Here is a 16,430-nt window from a genome sequence, read left to right as displayed (position 1 = left end):
TGCTCCATTCACGTCGTTTCACCCGTTTGACCACACAAATGTACCCGCCCACCCAAATGAACTACATTAGGCCATTCCTCAGCCACTATGGCATGCCCTAGTTGATTTTTGTCCCAAATCATGCTCGGGCCCTGGGTCTACCCTAAAAACCATGGGCTATAGCACATCGATTTAGACCGAAAATGCCCTATTTGAGTCATTTTGCCCGTTTTACCATCCAAATGGCCGCGGCCACTAAAACAAACCATACTAGGCCACTGCCAAGCCTCTATGAATGCCCTGGTCAATTTTTGAACCAAATCACACCCGAGCCCCAGGCCCACATTGAATATCCATGGGATATAACACATCAATTTGGCTCGAAATTGCCCCGTTCATGTCGTTTTACCTGTTTGACCACCCAAATAGCCCCACCCACCCAAACAGATAACGCTAGGCCTCTCCACACCCTTCCTGATATACTCCGATCAATTTTTTGCCCAAATCACGCCAGAGCCTTGAGCCCACCCAAACATGGTGGGCTATAGAACATAAATTTGGCCCGAAAATGCCCCGTCAGCGTCGTTTCATTCATTTGACCTCCAAATCGGCCCCGCCCAACAAAATAGACCACATTAGGCTGCTCACCATCTCTCTGGCATACCTCGATTGATTTTCAGCCCAAATCACAATCGGGCCCTGGGCCAACTTTAAAAACCATGGGCTATAGCACACTAATTTTGCTTAAAAATGCCTCATTTACGCCATTTCGCCCATTTGACCACCCAAATAGCTCCACCCATCCAAACAGACCATACTAGACACTCTCCAGAGTTCCTAACATGACCCAGTAAATTTTTGGCCCAAATTACGCCTGATCCCCGAGCCCACCCCAAAAATCGTGGGCCATAGCACACTGATTTAGCTTTAAAAAGCCCCATTCGCACCGTTTTGCCCGTTTGACTACCCAAATATCCTCGCCCACCCAAATGGACCATACTAGGTCGCTCCCCAGGCTCCCTAGCATGCCTCGGTTAATATTTGGCCCAAATAATGCATGAGTCCAGGGCCCACCCAAAAACTGTGGGCTATGGCACACCGATTTGGCTAAAAAATGCCCTAATCACACCGTTTTGCTCATTTGACCTCCCAAATGGCCCCATCGACCTAAATAGGCCATACTAGGTTGCTCTCTAGCTTTCCTGGCATGGAGTGATTGATTTTTTGCCTAAATCACGCCCGATCCCAGGTCCACCCCAAAAATCGTAGGCTATAGCACATCGATTTAGCCTAAAACATGCCCCATTCGCGTCGTTTCACACGTTTGACCACCCAAATGGCCCCGCCCACCCAAATGGATTGCACTAGGATGCTTCCCAGTCTCCCTGGCATGCCTCGATTGATTTTCAACCCAAATCACGCCCAGGCCCCAGGCCCACCCCAAAAACCGTGGGCTATAGCACACCAAATTGGCCCAAAAATGCCCCATTTTGCACCTTTTTGCCTGTTTGTCTGTTTGTCCACCTAAATGGCCCCGCCCATCCAAATGAATCACACTAGGCCGCTCCCTAGCCTCCCTGGCATATCTATATTGATTTTCGACCTAAATCATGCCTAGGCCTTAGGCCCACCCCAAAAATTGTGGGCTATAGCACACCGATTTAGCTTGGAAATGCCCCATTTTGCCTGTTTGACCACGCAAATAACTTTGCCCATCCAAACGGACCACACTAGGCCGCTCCTCAGCCTCCCTCGTATGCCTTGGTCGATTTTCAGTCTAAATCATGCTCGGCCCCTAGGCCCACCCCAAAAATCGGGGGCAATAGCACACTGATTTGGCCTGAAAATGCCCCGTTTGCACCGTTTCTCCCGTTTGACAAATCAAATGGCCGCGACCACTAAAATGGACCACACTAGGTCGCTCTCCAGCCTTCCTGGCATGCCCTAGTCGATTTTACCCCAAATTATGCCCGGGCCCTAGGCGTAGGGCTGGGCCTATTTTGGTTTTAAACAGAAAAACCAAACCAAAATTTTGATTTCGGTTTGGTTTTTTAAATTTTTGGATCAGTTTCGGTTTTCAATTTTTGAAATTCAATTAAATGATTTGTATTTTGATTTTTCAAAAATATAATTTGGATAAACTGATTAACCGAAATTCTATAAATAATTAATAGTATATTTATTTTATTATATATATAATATCTAATATATAATTCTATAATATAATATAAATATATAAAGCATCCCTAATAAGTAACAGCACGCCACATACAACTAACAACATACATCAGTCCAATAATCGAAGAGTCGATCGAACCATAGACCGCCGATGAGATCGTCGTCTGTACAATAACACCAGAGCCAGCGACCAGACGACCATTGTGGGCTGCACCCTGCAGTGCCAACTATGGTCTATCCGGCAGCGACCACTCTTCTGAGTTCCGACTGTTTATGCAAAGTTATATATTATGTTAGACTTATGGTTATATCATATCTAGGAATGAAAAATAGGTTTGAATTATTCTTTTAAAAAAATCATTAATTTTAAATGTCCAGTCATAACAAAGAGAAGTTCACTATTTTAATCTTCAAAACCAAAATAAAAATCCAAAATAACCAAACCAAATTTATTTTGATTTGGTATGCCCCGATCAATTTTCGAACTAAATCACGCCCTGGACTAGGGCCCACCCAAAAAATCGTAGGCTATAGCACACCAATTTGATTTGAAAACCCTTTGTTTGCGTCGTTTCGGCCGTTTGACCATCGAAATGGCCCCGCATACCAAAACGGACCATACTAGGTCTCTCCCCAACCTTCCTGGCATAATTCAATCAATTTTTGGCATAAATCACGCTCGGGCCATGGGCCTACCTCAAAAATCGTAGGCTATAGCACACCATTTTGGCCTGAAAATGCCTCGTTCATTTTTTGAAACAAATCATACCCGAGACCCAGGCCCACCCCAAAATTTATGGGCTATAGCAGATTTATTGGTCTTGAAAATGCTCGTTTATGTCATTTTGCTCGTTCGACCACACAAATGGCCTCGTCCACCTAAACGGACTACACTAGGCCACTCTCCAGCCTCCCTAGCAGGCCCTAGTCAATTTTAGGCCCAAATCACGCCCGATCCCTGGGCGCATCCTGAGAATCGTGGGCTATAGCATACCGATTTGGCCTAAAATGCCTTGTTTTCACAGTTTCACCTGTTTAACCACCAAAATAGCCCTGCACACCCAAACGAACCATATTAGGTTGCTCCCCAGCATCCCTAGCATGCCCCAGTTAATTTTTGGCCCAAATCACTTCCGAGCCCTAGGGCCACCCCTAAAACTGTGGGCTATATCACACTGAATTTGCTCGAAAATGCCTGTTTTGCACCGTTTCACCCATTTGAACACAGAAATATTCCCGCCCACCAAACGGACCACACTAGGTCATTCCCCAGCCTCCCTAGCACGCCCCAGTTAATTTTTAGCCCAAATTATGCTCGGTCCCTGGGCCCACCCCAAAAACCATGGGCTATTGCACACCAATTTAGCTTGAAAACACCCCGTTTGTGCCATTTCGCCCATTTGACCAACCCAATGGCCCTTCCCACCAATACGAACCACACTAGGCTATTTGACCACCCAAATAGCCTCGCCCACCCAAACGAACCACAGTAGGCCACTCCCTAGCCTTCCTTGCATGATCTGGTCGATTTTAGGCCCAAATCACGCCTGAGCCCCGAGTTCACACCCAAAACTATGGTCTATAGCACACCAATTTAGCTCGAAAATACACCGTTTGCATCGTTTTGCCTATTTGACCTCAAAAATGGCCCCGCCTAACCAGAAAGACCATACTAGGACACTCCCCAGCCTTCCTGGCATACCTTTGTTGAATTTTGGCAAAAATCACGCTCGGGCCTCGGGCAAACCCCCAAAACTATGGGTTAGCTTACTGATTTTGCCCTAAAAATGCCCCGTTTGCGCTGTTTCTCTCATCTGGCCACCCAAATAGCCCCGCCCATCCAAACAGACCATACTAGATGCTCTCCAGCATCCCTGGCATGCCCCAATCAATTTTTATCCCAAATCACGATCGGGCCCTGGGCCTACCCTAAAAATCATGGCCCATAGCACACCAATTAAGCCCGAAAATGCCCTGTTCACGTTGTTTTGCCCGTTTGACCATCCAAATAGCCTCGCCCACCCAAATGGACCGCACTAGGATGATCCTCAGTTTCTTTGGCATGACCTGGTCGATTTTTAGCCTAAATCACGCCCGGACCCTGTGCCCACCCAAAAACTATGGGCTATAGCACATCGATCTGGCCCGAAAAGGCCGCGTTCGTGCCGTTTTGCCCGTTTGATCTCCCAAATAGCCCCACCCACCCAACTAGGCCATAATAGGCCATTCCTCAGCCTTCCTAGCATGTCCCGGTTAATTTTAGGCTGAAATCACACCCAGGCCCCGGCTTCACCCCAAATATCGTGGGCTATAGCATACCGAATTGGCTAGAAAATACCCCGTTTGTGCCTTTTCGCCTGTTTGTCCACCCAAATGGCCCCGCCCACCCAAATAGACCATACTAGGTCACTTTCCATCCTTTCTGTCATCCATCAATCAATTTTTAGCCTAAATCAAGCCAAGCCCTGGGCCCACCCAAAAAATCGTTTGCTATATCACACCGATTTGGCTCGAAAATGCCCCGTTTGCACTATTTTCCCCTTTTGAGTACCCAAATGGCCTCGCCAACCCAAACGGTCCATACTAGGATGCTCTCCAGCCTCCCGAGCTTGTCTCGATCGATTTTCAACCCAAATTACATCTGGACCCACCCCAAAAATCGTGGGCCATAACACACTAATTTGGCAAAAAAATGCCCATTCGTGCTGTTTTCCCATTTGACCACCAATATGGCCCCGCCTACATTAACGAACCATATTAGACTGCTCTCTAGCCTCCCTAGCACGCCTTTGTTGATTTTTGGGTCAAATCACGCCCGGGCCCTGGGCACACCCCAAAAACCGTGGGCTATAGCTAACCGATTTGACCCAAAAATACTTTGTTCCCGCTGTTTTGCCTGTTTAATAGCCCAAATGGACTCGTGCACTCAAACGGACCACACTTGGATGCTCCCTACTCCCTGGCACACCTCGATTGATTTTCGTCCCAAATCACGCTCGGGAGCTGAGCCTACCCCAAAAACTATGGGCTATAGCGCACCATTTGACTTGAAAATGCATCGTTCATGTAGTTTTGTTCGTTTGACCACACAATTGGACTCGCCCACCCAAACAGAACATACTAGGGCACTCTACAGCCTTCCTGGCATGCGCTGGTTGATTTTCAGCCCAAATTAGACTCGATCCTAGGCCCACCCAAAAATCGTGGGCTATAGCACATTGATTTGTTCTGAAAATATCCGTTCACGATGTTTCACCTCTTTGACCAACCAAATGGCCTTGCCCACCCAAACGGACCACTCTTGGCCGCTTCCCAGCCTCCCTTGCATGCCCTAGTCAATTTTTGGTACAGACCATGGCCGGGCCTCGGTCCCACCCCTAAAACCATGGGATATAGCTCACAAGTTTAACCCAAAAATTCCCCATTATCTCCATTTCGCCTGTTTAACCTCCCTAATATCCTCGCCCATCCAAATGGATAATACATGCCGTTCCCCAGCCTTCCTGGCATGCTCCAGTTGATTTTTGACCCAAATCACACCATGGACCCATGCCCACCCCAAAAACTATGGGTTATAGCATATCGATTTGGCCCAAAAATGCTCCGTTAGCGCTGTTTTGCCCGTTTGACCACCCAAATGGCCCCCCCACCCAAACGGACCACAAAAAATTATTTTCCAACCTCCCTGGCATACCTCGATCATTTTTTAGCCTTAATCATACCCGGACCCCGGGCCCACCCCAAAATTATTGGGCAGTGCACACTGATTTTGCCTGAAAATGCCTTATTTGAGCCGTTTCTCTCGTTTGACCACATAAATGGCCTTCCTAAACAGACCATACTAGGCCACTCCTCAGTCTCTCTGGCATGCCCCGATCAATTTTTGGCCCAAATCACGCTCGAGCCTAGGGCCCACCCTAAAAACCATGGACTATTGCACATCGATTTAGTCATAAAACACCCCATTTGTGCTGTTTTGCCCGTTTGACCAACCAAATGACCCCGCGCACCAAAACGGACCACAATAGGACACTCCCCAGCCATTCTGGAATTGTCGAGTTGATTTTTGGCCCAAATTATGCTCGGGGCCTAGGCCCACCCCAAAAACCATGGGTTGTAGCACACCAATTTGGCCCAAAAATGCCCCGTTCATGTTATTTTGCCCGTTTGACAACCCAGATAGCCTCGTCCACTAAAACAGACCACAGTAGGCCGCTCTCCAGCCTTCTTGCGATGCTCTGATCGATGTTCGATTCAAATCACATCTGAGCGCCGACACCACCCCAAAAACCATGGTCTATAGCACATCAATTTGGCCCGAAAATGCCCCGTTCACATAGTTTCGCTCGGTTGACCTCCAAAATAGCCCTGCCCACCCAAACAGACTACACTAGGATGCTCCCCAGCCTTTCAAGGAATCCTGGTTGATTTTTCTCCCAAATCAAGCTCGGGCCTTGGGCCCACCCTAAAAATCGTGGGCTATAGCACAATGATTTGGCCTAAATATGCCCTGTTTATGCTGTTTTGCCCGTTTTACCACACAAATGTCTCCGCCCACCCAAACAGACCATATTAAGATACTGCCCAACCTCCCTAGCATGCTCTGGTTGATTTTTGGCCCAAACAACACCCAAACCCCAAGCCCAACCTAAAAATCGTGGGCTATAGCACACCAATTTGGCTCGAAAATTCCCCATTTGCGTGGTTTTTCCTGTTTGACATCCAAAATGGCCCCGCACGCCCAAAAAAATAACACTAGGCCGCTCTCCAGCCTCCTTGGCATGCCCCAACCAATTTTTACCCCAAATCACACCCGAGCCATGGGCCCACCCCAAAAATATAGGTTATACCACACCAATTTGGCTTAAAAATACGCCGTTCATGCCGTTGGACTACCCAAATGGCACCGCCCACCCAAACGGACAATACTAGGCAGTTCCCCGCCCTTCCTGACATGTTCCAGTTGATTTTTGGCCCAAATCACTGTCGGTACCTATGCCCACCCTAAAACCTATAGGCTATTGCACACCGATTTGGCCTAAAAATACCCTGTTTGATAATTTCACTCGTTTGACCAACCAAGTGGACTATCCCACCAAAACAAACCACATAAGGCCGCTCCCCAGCCTTCCTTGTGTGCCCTGATCAATTTTTAGCCTAAATCACACACGGGCCCTGGGTCCACCCAAAAAACCCATGGGCTACACACCGATTTGGCCCGAAAATGCCCCGTTCAAGTAGTTTTGACCATTTGACCACCCAAATAGTCCCTCTCACCCAAACGGACCATACTAGGCTGCTCCCCAGCCTCCCTAGCATGCTTCGATCGATTTTTGGAAAAAATAACGCCTGGGCCCTGAGTGCAACCCAAAAATCGTGGGCTACAGCCCAACAATTTGGCTAAAAATGCCCCATTCACGTCGTTTTTCCCTTTTGACCTCCAAAATGGACCCACCCAACCAAAGAGACCACACTAGGCCACTCCCCAGCTTCCCTTGCATTCCTAAGTCAGTTTTTAACAAAAATCAAGCCCGGACCCCGGGCCCACCCTAAAAAATCATGGGATATAGCACACTGATTTGGCCTGAAAATGCCCAATTCGCGCCGTTTCGCTCGTTTAACTATAAAAATAGCCCCGAAAACCTAAATGGACCACATTAGGCCGCTCCCCAGCCTCCCTGGCACGCCCTAGTCAATTTTTTACTCGAATCAAGCCCGATCCCCCAGCGCATCCCAAAAACCGTGGGTAGCACACCGATTTGGCCCGAAAATGCCTCATTCGCGCCGTTTCTCCAATTTGACTACCCAAATGGCCCTGCCCACCCAAACGCACAGATTCCCTGACATGCCCAGGTTATTTTCAGCACAAATCACACCCGGGCCCCAAGCCCACCCAAAAATTCGTGGGCTATAACACAAATATTTGTCCTAAAAATGCCCCATTAACGCCGTTTGACCCGTTTGACCACCCAAATGGCACCGCCAACCTAAACGGACCCCATTAGGCCATTCCCCAGCCTCTCTAGCATTCCCTAGTCATTTTTCATCCTAAATCATGCTCGAGACCTGGGCCCACCCCAAAAACCGTGGGCTATAGCACACCGATTTAGCCCGAAAATGCCCTGTTCTTGCTATTTTGCCCAATTGACCACCCAAATGGCTCCGCCCACCCTAACAGACAATACTAGGACCCTCCCCAACCTCCCTAGCATGCCCCAGTAGATTTTAGGCCCAAATCACATATGAGCCCTGGGACCACCCCAAAACTTGTTGGCAATAGCACACAACTTTAGCCCAAAAATGCTCTTTATGCTCTGTTTTGCTCGTTTGACCACCCAAAAAGCCTCCCCCAGCCAAACAGACCACACTAGGTCATTCCCCAGTCTCCCTGGCATGCCTCGATCAATTTTTGGCCTAAATCATGTCCGGACCCCGAGTCCACCCAAAAATTTATGGGCTATCGGACACTGCTTTGGCACAAAAATGCTCCATTTGCACCATTTCACCCACTTGACCAACTAAATGGACCCGCCTACCATAACAAACCATACTAGGCTGCTCTTCAGCCTCCTTGGCACATGTCGGTTAATTTTGCCCTAAAATGCCTCGTTTGTACATCCACACTAGGCCATTCCCCAGCCTCCCTGGCATGAGTCAGTTAATTTTTAGAATAAATCACGCTTGGGCGCCGAGCCATACCCAAAAACTGTAGGCTATAACACACTAATTTGGCTAAAAAATGCTCCATTCGCATTATTTTGCTCGTTTGAGCTCCAACATAGCCCCGCTACCCAAACAGGCCATACTAGGGAACTCCTCATCCTCCCTTGTATGTCTTAATCAATTTTTGGCAAAAATAATGCTCGAGCCTCGATTTTGAGCCCCGCTAGAACTCGTGGTTCCTCTATCACCTCTAACACGACCCATTGGTTGTGCATCCCTTCCTGAATAAGGCATCGATGATAATGATGCAAGAAATGACCTCGTAGGTCGTGCCATACCCCCTATGCCCCTTCATGGGTATTCTTTTATTATATGCCCCGACATACCACACCAAAAGCAAACATTGGTCCCCAGCCGACATGCGCCTAAATAATACCTTCCATATTTATTGCATGGCTCTTGAGGAGGTCTCAATTGGCTCATATTCCCTTGCCCTTGGTACCCCACTGTCTGCAAACTTTGACTCTCACTTCTGTGCCCAAATTGATTTCCTCTGGACCCTTAGAACTGTGGTGGGGCACTAGCTGCAGAATAAGAAGATAATGACCTAGGTGGTCTAGCAGAAAACTGTGGTCTGAACCCTCCTTGGGATGCCATGAACTTCCCTGTAGATTTGACCCTCTTGGAATATCTCCTTTCTAATTCCTGTGTTCTTCTCCTCTGCCTCTGATCTTCTATTTTTTGTGTAAAAGCTTGGATCCTCGCTATGTCCATATCTTTGTTCAAAATGGCAATAGTACAATCTCTAACCAAATATGGATCCAGCCTATCCACATATTGATAAACTCTGTCATCCATAGTAGCTACAACATTAGGAGCATATCTCGACAAGGAATTAAATTGGAGACTGTACTCCCTCACGCTCATATTCCCCTGACGAAGATTTAAAAACTGATCTGCACAAGCCTGATGAATCTCGAATGAAAGATAATGATCAAGAAATGCCTCTTTGAACTCTTTCTAAGTAGCTGGGGGTGCATCAATACCCCTAGATTGTTTCCAGTCCTCGTACCAATATATAGCCTCCCCTTTAAATCTATACGCCACTAACTCCACTGTCTCTCTACCCGTTACATGCATGACATCTAAGGCCCTTTGAATTTGATCAATAAAGTCCTGTGGGTCCTCGTTAAGATCTGATCCAGTAAAAGTGGGAGGATCCATCTTAAGAAAATCCTTTGTTCGAAGGCTAGCTGCCCTATTTGTACCACTAGGACCCGTGGTAGGAATGGCTTGCCCTTGAGCTTTCCCAGCAACTATGCGAGTCAAAAGTTGCACTGCATTTCTAAGATCTTGATCAACAGCATTAATAGGTGGCTCTGGGGATATAGTTCTCCTCTCTCTTATTTCTTCTAAAGTGGAAGAATTTTCTGATGCATGCTCAGCTGGAGCCTCACTTTGATTAGCTGGTATAGTGGGTGACTTACTAGTCCCCTCTCCGACAGCCACATCTACTTTCTTACCGATATTCTTGCTTCTGGTAACCGGTATCATTACTATAATAAGAGAAACAAACGGATTCAGTGGTCAACTATGACTTCATATACAATATAGGCTCTATCGCACAATCTAAAACATAAAGAAAAGAAACAATTCCTAAATGTCCATAGCCTTCTGTTTATAGATGCGGTGCACGACACACAGATAAACAAGACTCTACATAGACACAGCTTTGTAGACTCACTAGGACAAACTTCTCTGATACCACTTTTGCCGCGCCTCAAATCCTATTGGGGCGGACTGGCACCCGTAACCGAGGAGGCCCGGGAGAACCATCTCACAACCTTATACTTCCCATGCATACCTCTATGACAGCCCAAAATTCGGACAACATTATGTCGCATATAAAAGGAAATAATCACCTGTCTAAGCTCGAGCAAACATATATATGTATATACAATACTTGGCCATTGGAACCATCACGTCTATTAACAAAACACCACCATGACTATACATTAGATCTACAAAGCCTCTAGACAATACACAGACTTTAAATAAGGTTGGGACACACCCTGCCATATAACTAACTTCTATACAATACCAAAAGTAACTGGATATGACACGGAAAGCCCCAAAGCAAACTGGAGCTCACCAAAAGTAGCTGGATATCCTGGCTTCTACTTGTGCGGTGTATAAGTTGAGGTACCTGTGCCTGCAGCATGAAATTTAGGTCCCCCATGGGGGACGTCAGTACGAAATATGTACTGAGTATGTAAAGCTGTAGATAATCACATATGATATAGGAGCTTAATAGAAATCAGAAACAAGTGAATAAATCATAATAGGAGTGGACCACACTTACTAGAACTTGTGACAACCTGTATATTGTATTTATTCAATTACTTTACCTTCGTTCTTATCATCTTTGTAATCATTACTGTATTGTACTATGACCATTAGGCTGCCTCCAGTACATATCAACTGGGATCGACCCATGATAGGCTTATGCCCCTGGGATACCACCCATAATAAATACATAAATAGGGATCGACCCATGATAGGCTTATGCCCCTGGGATACCACCCAATAAGAGAGAACTTCCATCACTTAGTTCAATTAATCTTTAAGATTGTTATTTCGGTCGCCACCGCATTTTTGATACTTTGAAACAATGATATATCAATAAGAGACATATAAATAGACCATCAATGCAATAACAATGAAGTAAGGACTCATTGGCACATCAATGAAGTGTTTTGGAGTCATCAATGCCATAACAATGAAGTAGGAACTTATTGGTATATCAATGAAACGTTTTGGAGTCATTAATAGCACATGGATCTTGTTTGAGTAACCGGATACCTTCTGACATTCATTAGTGCAATAAACATGTAAGATTTGGAAAACAAGTATTGGAATGTCTTGACATCTTGTAGGGTGGAAACAAGTTCATTGGTAACGTAGGACATCATACAAAACCATTATGGATCACATGTTATTGAATAACTTTGGAAACTTTCTTAATAGAACAATTGTTCACTTTTATGCCAAAGATATGGTATAGAGTATGCTTTACATACCTGACTGTCAACCTTCAATACTAGTCCCAAATGGACTTTCCGTCTTTTCGGATTACTTATCTACAATGAACATAGATAGCAATCTAGTATTAGCAACCAAACGTCACAATTCAATTATTTGAATTCACCAAACTAGTGGTTAAGTAGTAAGCCTTAATTACTCCATAAAGGGTGTCACTTTAACCCTCTTATACTCCAATTACATTCACATACCATGCATATTCATACAACATCCTCCAATATCAAGTGTGGATTCATTTATCCTTCCAACCAATCCATTAAACCAAATTGAGCCATAGACATAAATAATCATCAATTCAATAGTATATCACCATATCCACCTTCCATAACTCAATTACCATATCCACATTCCATAACTCAATTATCATATCCACCTTCCACAATTCAATATAACCAAACCATGCAAAATAGTCCATAACCCTATTTCCATCACCTTTCAATAACAACCAATACATATAATCCTCTATCACACATATACATATGGAAAAGAACAAGGCAAACAATATTCATACCTTAGAATTCACCTCTTGATTATGTAATCCTGTTTGCACAAATAATAGGTTCCGTTCGAAGCTCTCGAGATGACAAACACAGTTATCGAATTACTTTGGAATTTCTACGGTTGAATCAAAAGTAATTTAAAGGTCAAATTTGGCTAGGGTTTGTTCTTTCTCAATGATTGATGATGAAAATGAGTTTTTGAACTCATATAAATGTATATATACACATATTCCCGTCCATAATATAATAGGGAATGACCAAAATACCTTTAAAATTTAAATAATGTCAAATCTGTCCTTTGGTGGACTGTTTTGATAAGCTAAAGTAGATCGACCATAACTCTTTGCTCCGATATCGGATTTGGGTGAAATTGGTATCGTTGGAAGGATAATTCAAAGGGATTTCATTTCATATAAAGTAGGCCACCCAGTTCGTCCTGTACAAGGAGTTATGGTCATTTGAAATTAACCCTAAAATCCATTTTGATAGTCTGAAGTAAAACGAGTATAACTCCTTACTCAGACGTTGGATTTGGATGAAACCAATTGCATTGGAAAGAAGACTCAAAGATATTTATTTTTATAGGTCAAAGCTCTCCCAGTTCATTATATTAAGGGATTTATGATCGTTCTAAGTTGACCCAAAAATTTGGCTGGCCTCAGTAGTTTGTGTGCAGGAAATTTTCCTGCACATTTACTATTCCCAAATATCCCGGCCACTGTTTTATAGTTTCGAACGTGCTCGATTATATCGAAACCTATCCATTTTTGGAAATCTTTATATCATTGGAAAGCTTATTCAATAACCTTCGCATGGAACCATCGACGGGCAAATTCCGGTATAAATAAAATAAAAAATTAATTCCATATAAATAAGACCAATACACGTACTTGAATACGCCAATACACGTACTTGAATACGGGGTGTTACATCCTTCCCCCATTTAGGACATTCGTCCTCGAATGTTGGCGTAGTTATTCAACCAAAACAAGTTCAAGTCCATCATTAACATTCACATCATCACATAAATACTATGCATGGATAAAAAAAAAACTTACTTGTTAATGTTCTAACTCCGTTTCTTGAACTTCCTCTTCATCTTTGAACAAATGAGGGTACTTAGATTTCATTGCTTCCTCAGCTTCCCATGTAATCTCTTCCCTTTGATGATTTCTCCAACATACTTTCACATATGCTATCTCTTTATTTCTCATCTTCTTAATTTGGCGATCTAGAATAGCAATAGGCACTTCCTCATAGGTAAAATCTTCTGCAACTTGCACATCCTTAGTAGAAGTGATATGTGATGGGTCTCCGATGCACTTTCGAAGCATTGACACATGAAATATCGGATGTACTGATGAGAGCTCTTGGGGTAGCTCTAATTCATATGCAAATTGTCCAAACCTTCGAGTGATCTTATACGGGCCTATATAAAGTGGACTCAACTTCCCTTTCTTGACAAATCTCATTACCCCTTTTATTGGTGATACCTTCAAAAATACCCAATCACCTATAGAAAGCTCTAGCCCTCTCATTTTACTATCCGCATATGACTTGTGTAGACTTTGGGCTGTTTTCAGTCATTCCTGAATTACTTTAACCTTCTCTACGGCTTGATAAACAAGATCCGGTCCGAACAAAAGAGTTTCACCCACTTCGAACCATCCTATTGGTGATCTACACTTCCTTCTATATAAAGCTTCATATGGTGCCATTTTGATACTTGAATGATAGCTATTATGTAAGCAAACTCAATAAGAGATAAATGATCATCCCAGTTGCCCTTAAAATCTATTACACAAGCTCGTAGCATATCTTCAAGTGTTTGGATGGTACGTTCTACTTGTCCATCTGTTTGAGGGTGAAAAGCTGTACTCAACTTCATTTGTGTTCCCAAACACCTCTGAAAAGACTTCCAAAAGTTTGCGGTAAATTGGGTTCCCCGATCTGATATAATAGAGATTGGCACTCCATGTAATCGGACTATCTCTTTAATGTACAGCTTCGCATACTCTTCAACTATGTAAGTGGTCCTAATTGGTAGGAAATGTGCGGATTTGGCAAGCCTATCAACAACCACCCATATAGAATCAAACTTTCGGGATGTACGAGGCAAATCAATAACGAAATCCATGTTGATCATGTACCACTTCCATCTTGGAAGATCAATGCATTGCATATAGCCTCCGAGTTTTTGGAGCTCAACTTTAACTCTTTGACAATTTGGACATTCAGCTACAAATTCTGCAATGCTCTTCTTCATGTCATTCCACCAATACATATCTTTCAAATCTTGATACATTTTGGTTGATCCTGGATGAATGGAATATCTTGAACAATGTGCCTCTGTCATAATCTTCTTTCTTAGCCCGTCTACATCCGGCACACACAATCAGTTTTGGCACTGAAGTACTCCTTTTCGCGTAAGATCAAATACCTTGGTCACACCACTCTGAACGTTCTCCTTAAGCTGTAATAAAATAGGATCTGCATATTGCTTCTCTTTTACTTCAGCTACTAATGAAGATTCTGCAGCATTATGTACGATAAGCTCTGTATCTGTAGTTTCAAGAAGGCGAACTCCCAAACTAGCTAACTGGTGAAGATCTTTAATCATCCCTTGCCTTTCTATAGGCGCCATCATAGCCTTACGACTTAACGCATCATCTACCACATTTTCTTTCCCTGGATGGTACAAGATATGAACATCGTAGTCCTTTAATAGTTCAAGCCATCTTCGCTGCCTTAAATTTAGATACTTTTGATTAAAAATATATTGCAAGCTCTTATGGTCAGTATATATATCAACATGAACCCCATATAAGTAGTGGCGCCATATCTTTAAAGCAAAAATAACTGCTGCCAGCTCAAGATCGTGTGTAGGATAATTTTTCTCATGTGGCCGCAATTGTGTAGAAGCATATGCTATTACCTTACCATGCTGCATCAATACACATCCTAAACCAATTCTGGAAGCATCATAATACACTGTATACCCTTCGGTGCCTTCTGGAAGTACCAACACGGGTGTAGAAATCAACTTGTTCTTTAAATCTTGAAAACTCTTCTCACAGGCATCATTCCGTTGGAATTTGGATGCTTTATGTGTTAGCTTGGTTAAGGGTGCTGAAATAGAAGAAAAGCCTTTAACAAACCTTCTATAATAACCGGCCAACCCAAGAAAACTACGAATCTCCGTAGGCGTTGTGGGCCTTGGCCAGTTCTTCACAGCTTCTATCTTTTGAGCATCAACCTTTATCCCTTCACTAGATACAATATGACCCAAAAATGCCACCGAATTTAACCAATACTCACATTTAGAGAACTTTGCATAAAGCTTACAATCACGAAGAGTCTGCAATGCCCATCGTAAGTGATTGGCATGGTCCTCTTCTGATCTAGAATAAACTAGAATATCATCTATAAAAACTATCACAAATACATCCAGGAATGGCTTAAACACCCTATTCATCAAATCCATAAAAGCTGCGGGTGCATTTGTTAGCCCAAATGACATAACTAGAAACTCATAATGACCATACCGTGTTCGGAAAGCTGTCTTGGGTATATCCTTCTCTTTGACCCTCACTTGCTGGTAACCTGACCTCAAATCAATCTTAGAAAAGCACTTGGCGCCCTGTAACTGATCAAATAAATCATCAATTCTTGGGAGAGGATATTTATTCTTAATAGTCACCTTATTCAATTGCCAATAATCAATACACGTCCTCAGCGAGCCATCCTTTTTGCGCACAAATAACACTGGTGCTCCCCAGGGGGACATACTAGGCCTTATGAATCCCTTCTCTAGCAAATCTTTCAATTGCTCTTTCAATTCTCGTTATTCTGCTGGGGCCATTCTATACGGAGGAATGGAGATTGGTTGGGTGCCTAGTATTACATCAATACCAAACTCTACTTCTCGTTCAGGATGCAAACCTGGAAGATCTTCAAGAAATACATCAGAAAATTCATTTACCACCGGAACAGCGTGAAGAGTTGGTG

Source organism: Capsicum annuum, chromosome 4, assembly GCF_002878395.1.
Source record: "Capsicum annuum cultivar UCD-10X-F1 chromosome 4, UCD10Xv1.1, whole genome shotgun sequence".
Classification (NCBI taxonomy): Eukaryota; Viridiplantae; Streptophyta; class Magnoliopsida; order Solanales; family Solanaceae; genus Capsicum; species Capsicum annuum.
Note: the sequence above shows the minus strand (reverse complement) of the source record.